Source organism: Tetrao urogallus, assembly GCF_951394365.1.
Source record: "Tetrao urogallus genome assembly, chromosome: 2".
Classification (NCBI taxonomy): Eukaryota; Metazoa; Chordata; class Aves; order Galliformes; family Phasianidae; genus Tetrao; species Tetrao urogallus.
The window spans coordinates 83,718,581-83,738,450 of NC_136814.1; positions in this window are offsets into that span (position 1 = coordinate 83,718,581).

A 19,870-nucleotide genomic window follows, 5' to 3' on the forward strand; every position below is an offset into this window, starting at 1 on the left:
ACATTAGTAATGTGAAAGACAAACAGTTTTAAGCTACGGTGTGGATTTTTATGAAGATCTTGTACCTTAGAAGATAGTAAGCTGAGTTATGAGAAAACACTGAAACATTAGTGTTACCACTCATCAAAAAGACAAAACAGTCCAAAAATAAGAGGATGATGTTAAACCGGGCTGTCATACTTTGAGGCAGATGAACACTAGAAAACCTGGAGCAGTCAGTCACATAGAATGGCCTGGGTTGGAAGGGACCTCAAGGATCATAAATCTCCAAACCCCCTGCCACAGGCAGGACCACCAGCCTCCCCATTTAATACTAGACCAGGCTGCCCAGGGCCCCATCCAATCTGGCCTTGAACACCTCCAGGGACGGGGCATCCACAACATCTCTGGGCAGCCTGTTCCAGCACCTCACCACTCTCTCTGGAAAGGACTTCCCCCTGACATCCAACCTAAATCTCCCTCCCTCAAATTAAAACCATTTCCCCTTGTCCTGCAGTTATCTACTCTTTCAAAGAGTTGATTTCCCTCCTGTTTATAGGCTCCTTTTAGGTATTGAAAGGCTGCATTGAGGTCACCCTGCAGCCTTCTTTTCTCCAGGCTGAACAAGCCCGGCTCTCTCAGCCTGTCTTTGTCCCAGCTGTTCCAGTCCCCTGAACATCTTTGTGTTTCTCCTCTGGACCCTCTCCAGCAGCTCTCTGTCTTTTCTGTACTGGGGATTCCAGACCTGGACACAGTACTCCAGATGGGGCCTCACAAAGGCAGAGTAGAGGGGGAAATCGCGTCCCTGTCCCTGCTGGTCACCCTCTTCTGATGGAGCCCAGAATACCATTTGCTTTTTGAGCTGCAAGAGCACACTGCTGATTCATGTTAAACTTTTCATCTGTCAAGACCCCCAAATCGTTTTCTGCAGGGCTGCTCTCAAGGATCACTCCTTCCAGTCTATATGGATGCCTAGGATTCCTCCAGCCCAAGTGCAAAACCTTGCACTTTGCACTGTTTGTAGAAAAGCACATCAACATCTATGGGTTTTTAATTATACATTAGAATAAAATGTGCTATTGAAAAATCATGCCCTTAAACTTGACATTCAAATTACTCTAGCTGGTACATTTGCTCATGAACTTCAAGTATTACTTTTTTCTTAGGTGGTTGCAAAACAAACTACTTCTACCACTACTCTTTCTTTTATCCTATCAACCTGCCCTTTCTCATTTTCTTAAGGCACAAAACTCCTAAATTTATTCTCAGGGAATGTGCAGTGCTCTGACAGATATAAATCCAGAAGAGATTGGCAAGGTAAAGAAACTCAGCAATGTATATTCTTTCCTTGTTTACTCCTTTGGAGTAAGACTTAAAAGTAAATTAAAAAAAAAATAAATAAATCTGGATCTCTTCTCCAGGGATAGTTTCATTAGTCTTTCAAGAAGAACAGCAGTGTACTATTCATTCTTATTATGCAGCATAAAAGTCTGCTGTAAGTGACAAGGGAAACTAGGAGATTGCAGCTTATTTTCAACACCCAGGAAGACAGCTGGAAGAGAGACAGTATGCTTTCAAATAGCTATACATCACCCCAAAATCACCAAAAACAGGTGGGAAGTCTGCCATTTTGTGAATTCCATCTATAACTCTTCAGAACAAATTGTTTGAAGTGCTTTTAAATGCTGTTGCTGTTTAACAGCCACAGTTTTGTTTTTGTTTTTGTTTTTGTTTTGGCTTTTCAGCTGAGCCTGTGTTGATTAGCTTCTCCAGTATAGCAGTTCAAATCTTACCCAGGTAAAGAACTATTGATAGCTATAAAATCACCTGATGGCCTTAAAACAAGAAAAGATGCATACTGTAGAAGTAAATATAAAACATTTAGAAAATATACTGGAGAACTGAACAACACTATCACGTGGCCTTAGTGACAGGTTTGACAAAAAAGATGATTTTTTGTCAAAACTGTCTAAAGACAGCTGATCTTTGTAACTCTATTTTATTTATTTAAAAGGTATTGGTCTTATTCATTTTTTCTCCTGAATTCTTTCTATAGAGTGGAAGTACATTAGTTGAGGTTTACAGTTCTTTTATCATGAAAGTAGTGATACATAGAATTATCAAGTAGAACTCAATCTCCTTTGCTATTCTTACATGAACATGTACATAACACAAACACCACCCTTTGACATAATCTGTTGTATGTCCACAGAAGCTAGATTTATGCTGATGTAAGAACTAGTTGTTCTAGGCTTTTTTAATTATTTCTCAAGCTTCGTGTTCAGTTTTTTCTTAAAAACAAAGCAAAACAAAACAAAACTTGAAATGCTATAATGTTACAAAGTGGCAGACTAAAGTCATGGTTTCACGTGTTCTTGAAGTTTTCATTTGATCTAAGCACTTTTCATAGGCATTGTGAGCCTATCTGCTTTTTTGATTTTCTATAGTTGGCTCTGTGTTCTGGATTTCTTCATAGATTTGATCCTAGAATTGTTATATTCAGCTCAAATCAATTAGCATTCCTGAGGAGCTAGCAGAAACCATTCCCATTTGATATTAACTAGAAAAACTATATTAAGAATTATTACTGCTTTATTTTTCTTGGGCTTACTGTCTGTAATTCCTTTATCCCAGAAGAATAACAGCTTTTAAAGTGTGCCCATATTAAATTCAAATTTTAAAAGAAAACAAATCGATGCTGTGCTATAAGATTTTGTAATTTCAACATTTAATTATCTATTTAAAAGCACATCAACAGGAAAAGGGTTTTTAAAATATTAGCTTCCAAACACAGACTTCAGATATTTTGAATTATTTCTCACTGTCCCTACAGATTTCACAATCTAGCACTTACTCTTTGTTAAGAATTAATTTAAGGAGATAGAGGTCTTCCTTTATGAAATGTTTTGCAATCTGAGACTGAAAATCTTTGCTTCATTCTCTTTGTAAAAAAAACACTTAGCCATTACTCAACTAGGGAGACCTCTACTGAGCTAAAAACCCTAAAATATCCATGATACTGACACCAGATGCTTAGTGAAAAAAAAAATAAAAATCAAGAGAAGACTTCTCCTCCCATCCCCACTCCCACTCTGGGATTTAATCTCTATAAAGACTGAATGTTTGCTTCATCCTTGTTAATTCTTTATTTTCAAAATATCACTTTCCACTCTTACCACAACTGTTTTTATTGCTCTCTGCATTAACCTATTGGCCTCTATTTTTCCTCTATTTGTTTTATTCTCAAATAAATTAATAAAACAACTTAAAATGGAGGCAGAGATCTTTTTTGCATACAGCGTTTAAGATTTCTTTGAGATGGTCAAAACTTTCCATCTAAGTAGCATTCAGTAAACTCTTAGGTAAAAATTCTTAAAAAGCAATTAAGAAATAAATGTTGATTCCGTACATGGTACCATCCTTTACAAGTGCTTGTGAAATCCAAAATTGGAGATGGAGGGTATTTTGGAAATAAAGTAAGCAGGACTTATATTTAAGAACACATACTTTAATAAAAACAGTATTCACAGATTACTTCTATAATACTACTGTAGAAAAATGTGCATACTAAAATCTTTTGCCATTTAAGAAGGCAATATTGTTCATTACCTTTTGTAACATTTTCTGAAACAATTCCTATGTTCTGAGAAGCATATATGCAGACATTATATCATCCATAGCTCACATGTAGAGGTCAACATTGAATAGTACACATCCTACGTTCAATGCCTGTGACTTACCTAATAAAACTGTTCAAAGGTTTTGTAATTAAATATTAGGATAGATAGTCAATGCTGTAACTAATTAAATATGATATATCTTTAGCAATTTTAAACTTAATTTAGTCTCAACTAGTCTCAGATTGTTTAGATTCTATGTATAGTCAGTGGAGATTATCTAATTGTAAAATTCTCAACACATAAAACAATTTCACCTATGTTTGACATTTCTCTTTCAAGAACTCATTATTTGCTCCTCTTTTTGATGCTTACCTATATAGGGAGTGTAGACAACAATAATTTTATATCAGAATAAAATTATGTGCTTTGGTCCTAAATAATTCTTAATTTTTATATTTGTGGTAACTACTAGGGACAGATTTTTCACGGAGGCTATAATACAAATCTTGAATTCCAATGAATTCAACTAATTTAAACTTGCTAGTTCAACTCTGTAACTTACAGACAGGCAGATGCTTTTACCATCTGCACATGTGAATTGTTAAGTCAGTTCTTTATTTCTGCTTTTTTTTTTTTTTTTTTTTTTTATCTCATTCACCAATTCTACTTTATTTGGAAAAGCACAAAGATTAATTGCTATGTCTAGACTGATCTAAAAATACATTTACTATGCAGTTCAACACAGTTCCCAATGAGGATGAGGAAATATTTAGAGCCACTGAACTTCTAGTGAGTCCAATAATGGTTACTGTAAGTGAGTTTAATGTCTGTCAAAATAATTAAGTATAAAGTTGCTGGAAGTGAAAGAAATCATGCCTTATTTTAAGAGCCTACAATGTAGATATCTGTATCAAGATTGTCACTCTGTTATCTGCAGATCCTGTAGAAAAAAAAAATAACATTTTTAAGGACTCCAACCTTCTGATCTGATTTGCATCCAATGTTTAGGATGAGACATCATTTGCTAACAGTTTTTAATTTTTGTGGCCTATAAATACATGGATATAAAGGCCAATATTTCTGCAAGCAAATTTTAAGTATTTGTGTCTTTCTAAAGAATGTATGTTTTGTTTAAAGTTCTGGAGGGGAAAGAAGATAGGAAATTGGAATAAATCAATCTGTGGCTTCTAACTTCAACTGTCACCAAAATATTTGCTTTCTTATGTTTCTGGTGTTACCAAATTAGTAAAGTAGTTATAACTGGATGAGTTGCATTTGTCACTGAACTTGTTTTGTTCAGGGTTAAATTAAACCTTTAGTATATCAGTAAAAAATGAATAAGGATATTTTAAAAATAAACAGTATAGCAGTAAAATCCTTAACAACATTGTTTACTTCCCTCTTTGTTTCTTGCACCTGCTGAACTTATTCCTGATAGAAGAATAACATTCCTAATTGCACACAAAAATCTTGTTTAAGTTATATGAGTATTGAAGTTCTCAATTATTCAGCCCTCACTCACTATGAAGTGATAATTAGGCATTAAAAGCTAAGTGGATTACTGTGGAGATCTCTCCTGACATCCATTTAACACTTAATCAGATCTTAATACTATAAATTATGCATTTCTCAGCAGTATTCAGATTCTAATAAATTTTATAGCAGTTTGGAGTTACTAGGTTTTCATGACCTCACTGTGGCAGTGAAAAGTTGCAAAGTTTGCTTAAAGGATTCAGTTTTTATAAGGATTTCAGTTTTATACCAAAATAACTCCTTAACCTAGTTTGATCTATGCTAATGTTTATTCACAAGGGCTTTTTGAACAATTCGATTTCACCTTCATGCATAAATATGAAAAAATGGATCAAAAATCTTTAATGAATGGGGCCAAAGTTTTCTTCCAGCTTTCTTTTCCCAGTGTTACTTTCCTTACCTTAATAAAATTAATGGGAAAAAAATAACATATTTTCTAGGAGGTAACATAACTTCCTAGATGCATTCAGTTCACTTCCTAATTAAAACATCTACCAACTTTTTTAGCCTTTCTTTATTCCAATTGTATTCCATAAAATCATATTTTATCTGTTTTCCTGGCTCCTTTAAAAAAAACAAACAAACAAACAAAAAAAAACTGTTAATCACAGTAATATCAGATTTGTTTGAGAGAGTTTAGTTTTTTTTGAAAGATTTAGTTACCTTTAGTACCAGTACAAAGTGAGTAAAATGCAATTTTGTTAATGTAAGCTCAAGTTGTCCATAGCTGTCTATATAATGTTATTTATTGCATTATTGTAAAAAAAAAAAAAAGAAAAAAAAGAAAAACACATTTGAAGCATCTAATTTCCTATTGTCTATATTTTTTAAATTTCAAAGCATGCATATAATTTTTTTTATAAATGTTTAAGTTGTCTAGAACCTTATGCAAGGTTTTAAGCAATATTGCAGAAAGATTATTTAAAGTAATGGACATTTTACCAATGTTATTAGTATGGTTTCATTACTTTGTTGCATTTTTGTTTGTTTTTATGTACATTAAATTCATTCTTAACCTTGGTAAGATTTTATTCTTTTTTTCAACCCCAGGAGATTTCTGCAAGGTGCAAATTGATAACTGCAATTCCAATTCATGTGAAAATGGAGGAACGTGTGTTAACTATGAGGACCATTTTAAGTGCATTTGCCCCATGGGTGAGTCAATGCAAATTTATAGTGTTTTCTGAGCAGAACAAGAAAATGCTATTGAAATATCTAAGTTTTATAGAAGAAATATAAAAATAATTTTAAAAGTAGTGATATATCTGAATGTCTGCAAATAATATTTTATGTAAAATCTCTCTTTTTTCTTTGATTAGGAAATGAAACTGCCAAATTACTTTAGTAGAGTGGTATTAACTGCTAACACCATGAACAGACACAATGTCAACATTGTGAATGAACTGTGATTAAACATTCTCTTTGTGGTGTAGGTTTTGAAGGTGAAAGATGTGAACTGGATATTGATGTCTGCCTACTCTACAATATAAGCTGTGCCCCAGGAGCAGTGTGCATGAATAAATCTCATGGATTTAATTACACATGTTTATCACCATGTATTGGAAACACAGAGGTAGGATAAAGTTATATATTCCCTCCAGTGTTTTTGGGAAACCAAACAGGTTATTCTAATTGCAGTGAGCTGACATTACCCACAGCTTATCTAAACACAATACAAATACTCATTCTCATTATATTCTTATGTTAGCCTTCTTTCCCGTGTAACGCATGAAACCAAAAGTGCATGACATGACTAGTCTAACCACCACCAAACAAACTTCATGTTGTCTGAGCTCTGCCTGTCTTATGCATTATAGGTTTATTTCTTGGTATCTCCTGCTCCTTACTTTCTGCTATGTAGTGAACCTTCTAAGAACTTGAGGCAAAAATTCCTTGAAATGTCTTGATGTGCTTAAAACTTATTAGAGAGAAGGCTGATGATGAAACGATGCATAGAGAGAAGGACAAAAACTGCATTTCCACAGACAAGGTTAAAAACCACGATCAGACAAACAACAAAAATTAAAACAAGACTAACTGTTCTGCAAGGAAAGTTTCTGCTAGGAAAGTTTCTGCAAGGAAAGATGACAAAAGGTTGAGAGATGACTGTCAGTTGATGAAAGACTCAACATGAGCTGGCAACGTGCGCTTGCAGCCCAACAAAACCAACAGTATCCTGGGTTGTATCAAGAGTTGCATGACAGCAGGTCGTGGAAGGTGATTCTGCCCTTCTACTCTGCTCTCATGAGACCCCACCTGGAGTACTGTGTCCAGTTTTGTGGCTCCCAACACAAAGACATTGAGCTGTTGGAGAGGGTGCAGAGAAGGGCTACAAAGATGATCAGAGGGCTGGAGCACCTCCCCTACAAAGTCAGGCAAAGAAAGCTGGGTCTTTTCAGCCTAGAAATGAGAAAGCTTATGGGGGGACCTTATAGTGGCCTTTCAGAACCTGAAGGGGGCCTACAGGAAAGCTGGGGAGGAACTTTTTATAAGGACATGTAGCAACAGGATGAGGGAAAATGGTTTTAAACTGAAAGAGGGTAGATTTAGACTAGATATTAGGAAGAAATTCTTTACTGTGAGGGTGGTGAGACAGTAGAACATGTTGCCCAGTGAGGTTGTGAATGCCCCCTCCCTGGGAGCATTCAAGGCGAGGCTGGATGGGGCTTTGAGCAACCTGGTCTACAGGGAGGTGTCCTTGCCTGCAGCAGGGGGTTAGAACTAGATGATCTGAAAAGTCCCTTCCAACACAAACCATTCTATGATTCTATGATATGAAAATGTAATTGGAAAATTGAGTTAGATGCTGATAATATTTAGGTCAAAACTGCATCCAGTATGCATGCAGATGTATTTAAGAACTTTATTTAGTATGTCCTCCTCACTTGCCTTTAGTGACCCCTTCAGTTAAGTCATTGGTTTGGATAATATTCCTAATTCCACCATAACAGGGTAGACTATAGGCCCAGGCCCTTGAGTTACAGAGATTTTGGTATGTGATAAAGTGAAATATTGTAGCACCTGTTCATTATGATAGCTATTTTACCAGCTATGTAGAGAATGCCATTTACCCCTTCCAAACAGCTGCTTACACATGATAACCAGTGTTTCAAAAGCTTAATCAATTCTTTTATTGAAATACATTCAACATAACAATATACTATATGGAGCAAACAATGCATTTATGAAGAAGCAGTTAACATTTATGTCACCTTGAAGTCTATGAGTACACACTCACCAATGACTACAAAATGTATTACTGAAATACCCACTAGCTCAAAGGTTTGTATTTAAATTGTTCAGCATCTGGTAAATTTTAACAATTTCATAATTTAAATTGTCATACTGAGTGCAAATTTATTGTACACGGCATAACATTATAATGATATAATAATTATTATGACTAGTTAGGATGGGAAGTGATGGTGTGCCAAGGATGCTGATGAGAGCTACTGAAACGTTTTATTGTAATACTCGCTTTAAAACCCTCAGATATTTAATTTGTTTAACAAACATTACATAGACTGTGTGGACTATACATACACAAGTATCTATCTCTTTATATTCCTATTCTACAGGCCACTTGTTTTAGCCATAATGCCAATAACTAGGAAATTTTCTAATAGGAAAGGGAACTAAAACAAAGGAATTATATGTCTTTTTTTTTACTTGTTTTCTTCACCTGTGGAATATACAATATTATATATATAGTACTATTCACTTGCTTGAAAAAGTAAGCCTTTTTTTCAGTTTTTTTCCATTTCCATTTGTACCTTAGATATGCTGAACTGCTTTGACTCAGTTTGTGCAGTCAGCACAGTAAATCAAAAAGAATGTTAATATTTCTCATGTAAATATAAGTCACTGGGGTTCTTTTATCTTTTTATAAACATAGAATGATACTAACATGAACTTTTTTTTTCCCACTGGCATAACATTTAAAGTGTTTAGGTTGTTTTTCTTTGAAATAAATCTACTCAGTATGACATCAAAAGGAAAAATGAAAATATCCCTGTCTCATTAGAATGTAAGATATATGTTATATCCCCCACCATTTTTATTAATAGGAATTCATAGAGAATTGCTAAGAACAGCAGAAATAACAACTTTATTGCAACATGTTAGTCCAAGGTGGAGTAGGCAGAAGAGCAAGCTTTACTGTGCCTTACAGCATAGCTATAGGAATAGGCTAATGCCTTAATTAAAATCTTATATATCTCTAAAAGAAAGAGACAGTTCCCTTTAGTATTACATCAGTTTAATTTTTTCTTTTGTTATCAAAACATATGACAACTCAGTAGAGAAACAGGCCAGTGAGTTGTCTGATTAAATTCATCCTTGAAAAACATACAGTAGGGATAAGCTAAAAAGACATTTACTATCAAAATCATTGTCAAAGCTGGTAGCCATATCTCAGGTTTTAGTATGACAGCCAGTTAGTGAACTGTATGCATTTTTGATTTTCCACATGCATTTAGTTGGTTGCTCACTACAGGCTAATAGCTGTCATACCTGAACGATATTCATTTCTTCAGCAGAGGTTAGCATGGTGTCCACAGGACATTCCTGGTATTTATTGTTTGAGGTTCTGCACTCACAAAATCATCTATGTCAAAAACAAGCAATGACAAACTTTGAAAAGATTCAGGCAGACATACAAGTGTCAGTAGATAAACAATAATACAGAGATTTTGAAAAATACCAAAACATCTACATTGTTAAAAAAATTATCCTGTCTTGCAATAGAAATGATTGGTGCCATAATTTTAAAGTGATTTCAACATAAACATGTTATCAGCTACTTGAATGTATGTGTTAAGCAATAGGACTAGAGGGAATGGCTTCAAGTTGCACCAAGGGAAATTCAGGTTGGATGTTAGGAAAAATTTATTGTCTGAAGGAGTGGTCAGGCACTGGAATGGGCTGCCCACGGAGGTGGTTGAGTCACCATCCCTGGAGGTGTTCAAGAAACATTTAGATTTTGTACAAAGGGACGTGGTCTAGTGGAAAATATTGGTGGTAGGTGGATGGTTGGACTCGATGATCCTAGAGGTTGTGTATTAACTGTTGAGTCACGGCCTGATTGAGTACTTGGGGAAAGGACTGGGTCAGCCTTGGGAGCACAGGTGACGACAATTCAACTGTGTGATTGGATGCCTGGCTCCTCTTCTCTTAGACCCCATTTAAGGGCTGACTGCCACGATGGATGGATCTCTGATTGGAAATCTGTCCTTTGTGATGTTTCCCTGTGAGCCTAGATCTTCAGAGACTGATGAGCAGTCCTTCTTCCTTCCTTTCCATTACATTTGTTCCTCTGGCATTACACCTCTTATATCACCTTTCCATCGTGTTGATCTTTCTGAATGTTACAGAAATCTTTTCCAATCTTAGTGATTTTATGATTCTAAAATTCTATGAAAAGGGGAAAATGTTACTATTTCAGTGTTTCTCACTTTTTGTCTAGAATAGGTTTTTAGTGAGGTAGGATACTGATGTAATAATATAGGCCATTCCCTGTGTTACTCTGCTATTGTACCTTGCACATACAGTTGAACTACTGTATGTAGACACCAAAAAGAAACTGTTCCTAATGAGAATTTCTTGTAAATGCGACCACAATGCCAGAGTGTCATTTGCCAGAAACATAAAACTTCAGTATTTTATGTCAAATTTCAAGCATAGTGTACTTATTTATGTCTGCCTACATTAGTAAGTGGAATGTAAGGACAAATTGACAGAGAGAAACAGTTTTCGCTGAAGATCATGATTCTGCACTGAATACATCTCAGGTTGATTTTTTTAGACTAGATCCAGACTGGTGCCATGGGCTGAATTATTGTCCAGAACATGTTGGGTATGATCGCAAAATGCATTTTTTTCAAAGTATTTTTCTGTGAGCTGAACAATCACAAACTACCCAGCTATATTTGCAGTTAGAGTTGTATTTCCCACCTTCTGGATAAGAATATTTACTTGCTCAGTGCATACTTAGAGGCACTCCAACTTTCATAATTGTCATGGTTCTCATATTGGCATGCTCTGCAAGTTTATGAAAACTCTGAGGCACATCTGTAAAAGTAAAGCAATCATATTAATTATGGAATGATGATATAAAATATACATGGTTGTTTCTTTCTTTTACCTTGATATTTTTAGCAAATATTTCTTGAAAATTAAACGTTTACATTTTAGTGTGTTTTTTGTTTATTGATTGGTTTAAGGAAATCATTTTATCTACCTGAAGTATCATTAATCTAGGAAAGAACACAGGGCAGATGAATCAAAATTACACTTTGAGAAAAATATGAGTATCTGTGTGCAGTTGCGTTTGCAGTAACAGTGTCTGAAGACTGTAATAGCTATATGCCTGAAATGTAGATTAAATAATAATAATAAAAATCAGTTTCATTTAAACTGTAGGGAAATCTAAGAAAAGTATTCAGGGAGAACTGTTAGGAAGTAATTACTGCACTGGGATAAGATTCCTCAAACACATGGTGTTGTCTCTAATGGTGGATAATACGTCACGTGGAGAATACACAGCCATGTATGTGGAGTTACTTGCCTTACTGTAAAGCTAAAATAAAAAGAAGAATAAAATGTAATCATGTAACAATTAATTATCTTTCCTTTCTGTAGTAACATTTCCTGTTTGAAGGAACTGATTCTGCTTACATTTTTAATCAAGGCAACATGCTAAGCTATGTTTATTGACAGTATAAGCAGTATCATCACAGAAGTGTGATGAGACAGAGCACCACAGTCCTTTTTTATCATCTCTTAAACAGTAAGATTTGTGTTTAATTCTAGCTATTAAGAAGGTTGACTTTGGGGAAAAAAAGATATTGGTGGGAGTATACAATTCTTTCCAAAAGTTTTTTTGTTTGTTTGTTTGTTTTTAATTTAGAAGTATTTACTCTATAAAAATGTGACAAGCAAATTTTCTGAGAGAAACTAGAAAAACACAATGTGCAGGCTTTTACTTTGATTTCACTATCAGATTAATTTAGCATTAATTTCTCTTAAAATCCTTTATCATCTTAGCAGAAAGCATTCAAGATTTAAACTGATAGAAAATTAACTTTTCAGATAGAGAAAACTTACAATTAGATTACATGCAAAAAATATATTTCATTGATTTAATTCAAATTTAAAGCTGTTGAAGTTGCACTAAAATCTTAAAGAACAGCAGCTTCACAGTATAAACTATTGAACATTAAATTAAAGAGGATATTGAAATATAACCTTAGTCTTAATTTTCTAAGGTTTTTCTAAATTATGTTGTAGATTCATAGAATGGCTTGGGTACAAAAAGACCACAATGATCATCTATTTTCCCCCTATGTGTAGGGTTGCCAACCACTAGACCAGGCTGCCCAGAGCCACTTCCAGCCTGGCCTTGGATGCCTCCAGGGACAGGGCATCCACAACCTCCTTGGGCAATGTGTTTCAATGTGTCACCATCCTCTGAGTGAAAAACTTCCTCCTAATACCTAGCCTAATCCTCCCCTGTCTTAGTTTAAAACCATTCCCGCTTGTCCTATCACCACGCAACCTTGAAAACAGCTGTTCCCCGTCCTGTTTAAATGCTCCTTTCAAGTATTGGAAGGTCACAATTAGGTTTCCCCAGAGCCTTCTCTTCTCCAAGCTAAACAAGCCCAGTTCCCTCAACCTGTCGTCATAGGAAAGGTGCTCCAGCCCTCTGCTCATCTTAGTGGTCCTCCTCTGGACCTGTTCCAAGAGCTCTGAGTCTTTCTTGTACTGGGAGCCCCAGGCCTGCACACAGTACTCAATATATTAAAATATGTTAATACAAGGCCTGGGTACACTTTATGAAGAAGATATTTAGGATTTAAAAACACTGTTAGTGTTAACAACATTTGTGCTAACAATTGCTAAGTGACGTTAGGGGGAAAAAAAAAAAGCTAAGAGAAGTGTTTTTCTGGCTTAGGGTTATTACTTTTTCATTATACGCACACTGAAGGAGAACATCAAGAGATATCGATACTGTGATGTATTACATGGATGTGTTCAAAGGAGGGTTATGTGTGGGTTCAAAGTAGGGTTATGGATGGATTCAAAGGAGGAGTGAGGTTATGCAAGGCATACGAGGAGCGGCTGAGGTCCCTCGGTGTGCTTAGCACAGAGCAGAAGAGCTGAGGGGAGGCCTGATGGCGGCTGCAGCTCCTTAGAGGGAGCCGAGGGGCAGCGCTGAGCTCTGCTCTGTGTGACAGCGACAGGGCCCGAGGGAACGGCATGAAGCTGCGTCAGGGGAGGGCAGCGGGGGGTTAGGGACAGGGCTGCACCAGTGGGTAGTGGGCACGGTCCTGTGCTGATGGAGTTCAAAAAGCATTTGTGCAGCACTCTTCTTATTTTTATTTTATTTTATTTTATTTTATTTTATTTTATTTTATTTGGTTCCTCTTAAGTGAAGCCAAGAGCTGGAATCAGCAATACTTGCGGGAGTCTCCCTTCCAACACAGGATATTCTGTGATTTCATGATATATCATTATCTATAAATCTATTGAAATAAACAGGTTCAAGGTTGTGAATCAGAATCATTATGAAAATTGCGAATCAAAATCATTATGAAAAGCTTTGTCTGTTTTTCTTGATGACCACAAATTAAATTAAATTACATCTCTGTTTTAAATGCAGGAACGGCTGCAGATGATGTCACTAACACCTCTCCTAAAATGTTTATATTCTAAAGTGAATTAGGATAAATGTCACTGTTAAATTGAATCATGAGTGGGTTTTACCAATTAATTAATTGATACATTGATTTAGTAGCATTCAGTATTTTACATTCTCAGGATGTAAAATGTCTTGTGATACTATGATTTTTAATAAATAATAAAATATTAAATAGCAGTGTTTGTAATCATTGGTTATTCAGTTAAGCTCTTTTGAGAAACAAAGAAACTAAACCAACATCAAATCAACAGTCAACATCTAGAGAAAAGCCGCTTCATATTTTCTTGTAATTCTTATGTTCAGGTGTGTGCAAATGGAGGTAGCTGTTACTATGATGAAGACAACCAAAGATCTCACTGTGTTTGTGCTCTTGGGTGGACAGGACAAACATGCCTGGAGAATATTAATGACTGTGAGATAAACCAGTGCCAACATGGAGCCACATGTGAAGATGAAGTGAATAAATACAGGTACTGATGTGATGTTAGAAGTTTATTAAGCACACTTGGATAAGACAGACTGTTTTGTCTGAACAAAGGAAAGCGTCACAAATATTTATATTTCTGGACAAGGAAAATAAACCACCAAAATCTCAAAAAAATAAACCATCCACTTTAGCAAATGGTAAACACTTTCAGGAGCCTGAGTGTGACATGGAATAATTTTTCTTATAAAATCTGAATGATAATTTTGAAGAAAATGTTTGAAATTTTATTTGTGATTTTTTTTTTTTTTTTAATATTGGCAAAACTGTCAAATACATGCTTTCCTTTGTGATCTGTAATATAGATATTTGAATATAAGACTGCAGTATAAACTAGAAGGAAGCATAATTTTTAAATTTTTAAGTGATTGTCATATTCTTTCAGTGGTGGCTTGTTATAGCATTGTGAAGACAAGAAAAACATGGAGGGTATCCAGCTTTGTTTCAACAACACTCTTCTCCCACTTTTAAACTGTTGCTTTCTACAAAGTGAGCTGTTACAGTTTTACAGATTGAAAAAGTGCATTTCACTGAAATTTTTCTAACTTTCTATTGACTCTGTTTCTCCTCTCAGTTTTAAAACTCTTGAAATTTTAAAACGGTAGTGGCATATAGTTGTACATACATTCAATATAAAGGGAATTTGAGTTCACCATGGGGAGCTGCTCTGGATGAAGGAGGGGCACTAGGTTTCAAGCCTTACAACTGTGATACAGATAGAAATCCAAGCAATAATAGATAACAGGAACAACATAATAAGAATAACATCTTTGAATAAAATCTCCTTTGTTTTAGTGAGCCTCCTCTTAGAACTAAAGTGGCCACAATCCGATTTCCACAAAGCCTCTTATTAATCCAAATGAATTACTGCACTTCCAGCTGAGTCTGTGCTGTTTGAGATATCGTAACTAGATCTGAATGCATTTGAAGTGATATATTCCTCCAAAAAACACAGTTTTGTATTGATTTAGCTGCAGATATGATGAATGTGGCAGATTCCATGCAATAGGCCAACTTCATCCACATGCCAGAAGATGATCTTGACCACCACTAGTAGCTGGAATCAAAACAGCAGTCAACAGAGAGATGACATGTGAATTCACCATTGAAGAAAAAGTTCAAGACACAGTCCTCAGTGGGTAAAGTGATGTGCACCATCTTTCAGGATAGGAAAAGGGTGATAAAGGTGATCCTTCTGGGTTTCCTAGAATCTGGACAAGGCAGCAATTCTGACTGATACAGGCTCAAATTTACAGTCAGGCTAGAGGAGAAAACAACCTTTTTCTCGTAATATGATAATGCCATGTCTCATACCAGTGTGAAGGCTATGGAACACATTGCCAGTCTTGGTTGGACAGTCCTACCACACCCAGCAAATAGTCTGGATTTGACATCTTCTGACTTCCATCTCTTTGGGCCCATGAAAGATGCAGAAATACTAAATAAATGCAGTTAATCTGCTGGGCTCATCTTAAGTGTGCTTTCAGTGGCAACATAGGAAATAGTTGGGTCATCTAGCAAAGATCAGTATAGATATATCTCCAGTCTGGTCCTTGGCTTTTCTCACTTGTTTTAAAGATTCATTAGTTGGCCACAGTTTGCTCAGTGGCCAAAGTTCTACATCACTTCTGTGCAAGCAGTCTGAAAGTGCGCTGTGACAGCTGCTGTGCCTGGCTCATTAATGTGAACTTGCCTACCTACATAGCTGTTGCTATAGGTTTTAGGAGATAAAAAGTTATGTCTTACTGGTATTGTTAAGAAAACATTACAGATACACTGTAACTGTCCACACTCCAGTGACATGTTATTCATTAGACTAAATTCCATGCCTGAATTATCTGAGTCTGTCCTTTACATTTATTTCATGGACATACTGAATTACTGTGCATTGTTAATAAGGTTTAGGCAATACAATATCAGTATCCAGCAAAAACACATTATATGCAGGAGTAAAGCAATCCACTACAGGGTAATTGTGTCTTTGGTTTGAATTCTATATTTATAGAAAAAAAAACAAATAAACAAACAACAACACACTGAGATGTAGGTTTTCTTTCCTATGATATTTTACACTCAGATTTTCTTATGGACAAAAAAGCATATACAAAGCTAAGAAAATACTGTTATTTCCGGTGATGTTTTAAGAGTGTGATGAATCTCGCTTTTAGTCTGGTGACCATAATTCATAATTCAAATTAGCCCAGAAGGGCTCAAAAATAGTAGTTAAAATTGTTACACAAAATTTCATATTTACATCTTCTTTGGTGCCTTTCTCATCCTTTGTGTTAATCCAGTTTCTAAGGCTGACAGTCTTCCTTTAGAAATTAGATGGTGGGTGTTATTAGCTTCTGCAGATCTTTGCTGGGTGTCCCCCCTCCCAGCAGAGCCATAGAGACCCATCGGAGAACTACAGCAGGGCAGCAGCTTAATCAGGTGAAACCCATCCCAGGCCAAGGCCAGGCTGACTCCTGCACTGCTGGTCCAGCTCACAGCTGAGGGGCTCCTACTGGTAAGGACAAAAACATGTTTACTGAGCTAGAGATTCACTTACAAATACAAACATTGGTGCTATTTGTACACCTGTGGTTACTGTAAAGTACAGGGATATCCGTACCCACCCTTACACTAAGGGTGAACAATTATGTGAATAATACAAAAATATGAAAAAATTTGAAATACTAACATTTTAGTGATTGTAGTGATTCTTAATTTATTGGAGAGAAGCATTCTAGCTTTACAGCAAATGAAAACTGAAATCAATTTATCATTCAAAGCTTTTGATATCGTGTTCAGTATTTTATTCATGTTGAAGTAATAATGCAAGGTCATATTCATTAAAGCAAATGCTGACAGCCTTTTCCTACTACAAGTGTAAAAGCACCAATTGCTTAGAGATTACTGGTCTTCATATTACTTTTAGGACAGACAGGAAAATATATTTGAAGTTCAGCAATATGAGTGTTATACCAGCATGGTGTTTAACAAAAATGTGTTCAACACTCATTTTACAGACTGATGTAGAGGTGAAATGATAGCATAATTCAAGCATCCTGCATAATTTAAAATATTATAAAAATGTTAGAGCTACAGATAAATGCAGTCAGATGCTGATAATCCATGATCCCACAGAATTCCAATTTTGTAATTATATGTTAAATTTAAGAAACATTTAGAAATTAGATGGTGGGTGTTATTATCTTCCGAAGGTATTTGCTGGGTGTCCCCCCTCCCAGCAGAGCCATAGAGATCCATCAGGGAACTACGGCAGGGCAGCAGCTTAATCTGCTAGGCTGCTAATAGGACTTAATCCAGTGAAACCCATCCCAGGCCAAGGCCAGGCTGACTCCTGCACTGCTTTACTGCATATCTGCTTAGTACAACTTACTGTTAGATGTTCAAAACATTAATGTCAGAAATAACTATTATTTTTCAATTAACAAAAAAAAATAACAAAAAATACATTGACAATGTGACTAGTTTAGATTTTTACTTCACAAAAATAGTCTCCTTTTTTTTTCAAAAAAAAGATAATCTACGAAGTACAGATTTAAATCAATGATTGTTATTAATGTACTCATAACTGTCTTGGTCTTCATAGACTGTCCATTTGTGATGTTATGTATTAATGTTATTTGTAAAAATACAATTAGAATTTGAGGTCAAATATTCTGTTATGTTTCTAAAGTATTTACTGAATTTCTATACCCTGTTATTGCTAAAACTCAACCTGCATTAGGATAGTAGATAAATGATTCTTAAAAATTCTAATTCTCAAATCATACCTGAATACTCAGTAGTAATTTAGATTATGAAGAGAATTTTAATACTCCTGTTTGTATTAACGAATATGTTGAACAAACAATAACAGAACAAAACCTCTTTCTGCAATACTAGTCTTATAGTCCACTGTTTTGAGCCACTGCCTCAGTTCTTGTCATGATTAACCATATACATCAGTCACTGAGCTTCATATGACAGGAAGATTCAGATTTAAATTGGTTTTCTAACCTAGTATTACACTGAAAAAAAAAAAGAAAAAAAAAGTCAGCTACTGTATGTGCAAGAAAATAACGATAGCTAAACTATGCAAAATTTTCTCGCTAAAGTCACAAGAGAATTTTAAGATTTTTGTTTTTCTTCAGCAATAACGTAGAATAAATGTCTAAACATATGGGAGCTTGATTTATCTGCTGCAAGAGATGACATATTAAATCCATAGGTATCTAGTTATAATTTCAGCTGGGAAATCAGGAAATTTCAGTCTCAGTTATTTTAGATACATTCAGACACTGAAGTATTAAAGAAATTTTATATCATCACTGATAGCATGGAGTTGGAAACATGAAACTGAAATTAGAACATTCTTCATTAATTCTGTTTCTGTGTAACTCTTTTGTGATCTTGAAGATGAGCTACACTAGTAGTAAGAACAAGGAAATTAAAGAAAATTCCTTCTTTCTATCCTTTCCAGAAAATCTGTAAGTTAAATGTTCTATTCATTATTATGGTGAGCTACATTTTCAAAGTATGATTGCACACAAAAATAATTACTTAAAATGGTTTTTGTGTCTATAGTTAACTAAAAAAACAGAGTGACTAACTGCATACAACTTCCTGAAGAGAGGTTGTGAGAGAGGAGGGGTTTGGTCTCTTCTCCCAGACAACAGGACCCAAGGAAATGGCCTCAAGTTGTACCAGAGGAGGTTTAGGTTAAACATAAGGAAAAACTTTTTCTCTCAGACAGTGGTCAGGTGCTAGAATGGCTGCCCAGGGAGGTGGTGGAGTTGCCGTCCCTGGCAGTGTTCAGGAGGCATCTGGTTGAGGAGCTATGAGATATGGTTTAGAGGCTTGTGTTAGCAATGGTAATGGGAGAACGGTTGAACTGGATGAACTTATAGGTCCTTTCCAACCTTGCGATTCTATGATTTTATGATTCTATGATACTTTCCATGCCAAAGTTTTACTGTTGGTCAGTATAGCTAGAGACCTAAAGATAAGTAAAGTTGCACGTGCTTTGCATCTTCATGCTCAATGAGGATAACGATCTATGCAAATCAACATTTTTATTTAGCTATAATGCAACTCTGTGAGATAATCTGAGAGCTGTATTCCTTCCAAAAGGAACAGAATCATCTGGAGCCCTCAAGAAGGAAGAAAGCTTCATTCTTTGCGAAGGATTGGCTAAGGCCAGAATGAAAAATATGGTAGCTGCGCTTACTTGAGTAGGTACTGTAGTGCAGAAGCAAGGGATCCATAAAGCAATAGTGGTTGTGCTGAAGAATTCTTAATCTCACTGAACTTACTACAAGCAATCTCCAGTTTGGCCCATCAGAAGTACATCTTCTGATTTAGTATCATCTGAAATAAATAAAATAAGTGCTCTGCCATGTGAAGTAAAACACTACAGTTTGGAACAGTCGGAACGCATGATAATATTTTCTCCTCTTCTGACCTAAAATAGTTATATCAATGCACCTTCTGACAATGAAAAGCAGAAAACCAGGCTTGTTCTTATGAAATTTTTTCCAAGGGACCAGGAAGACACCTGAATTTTTC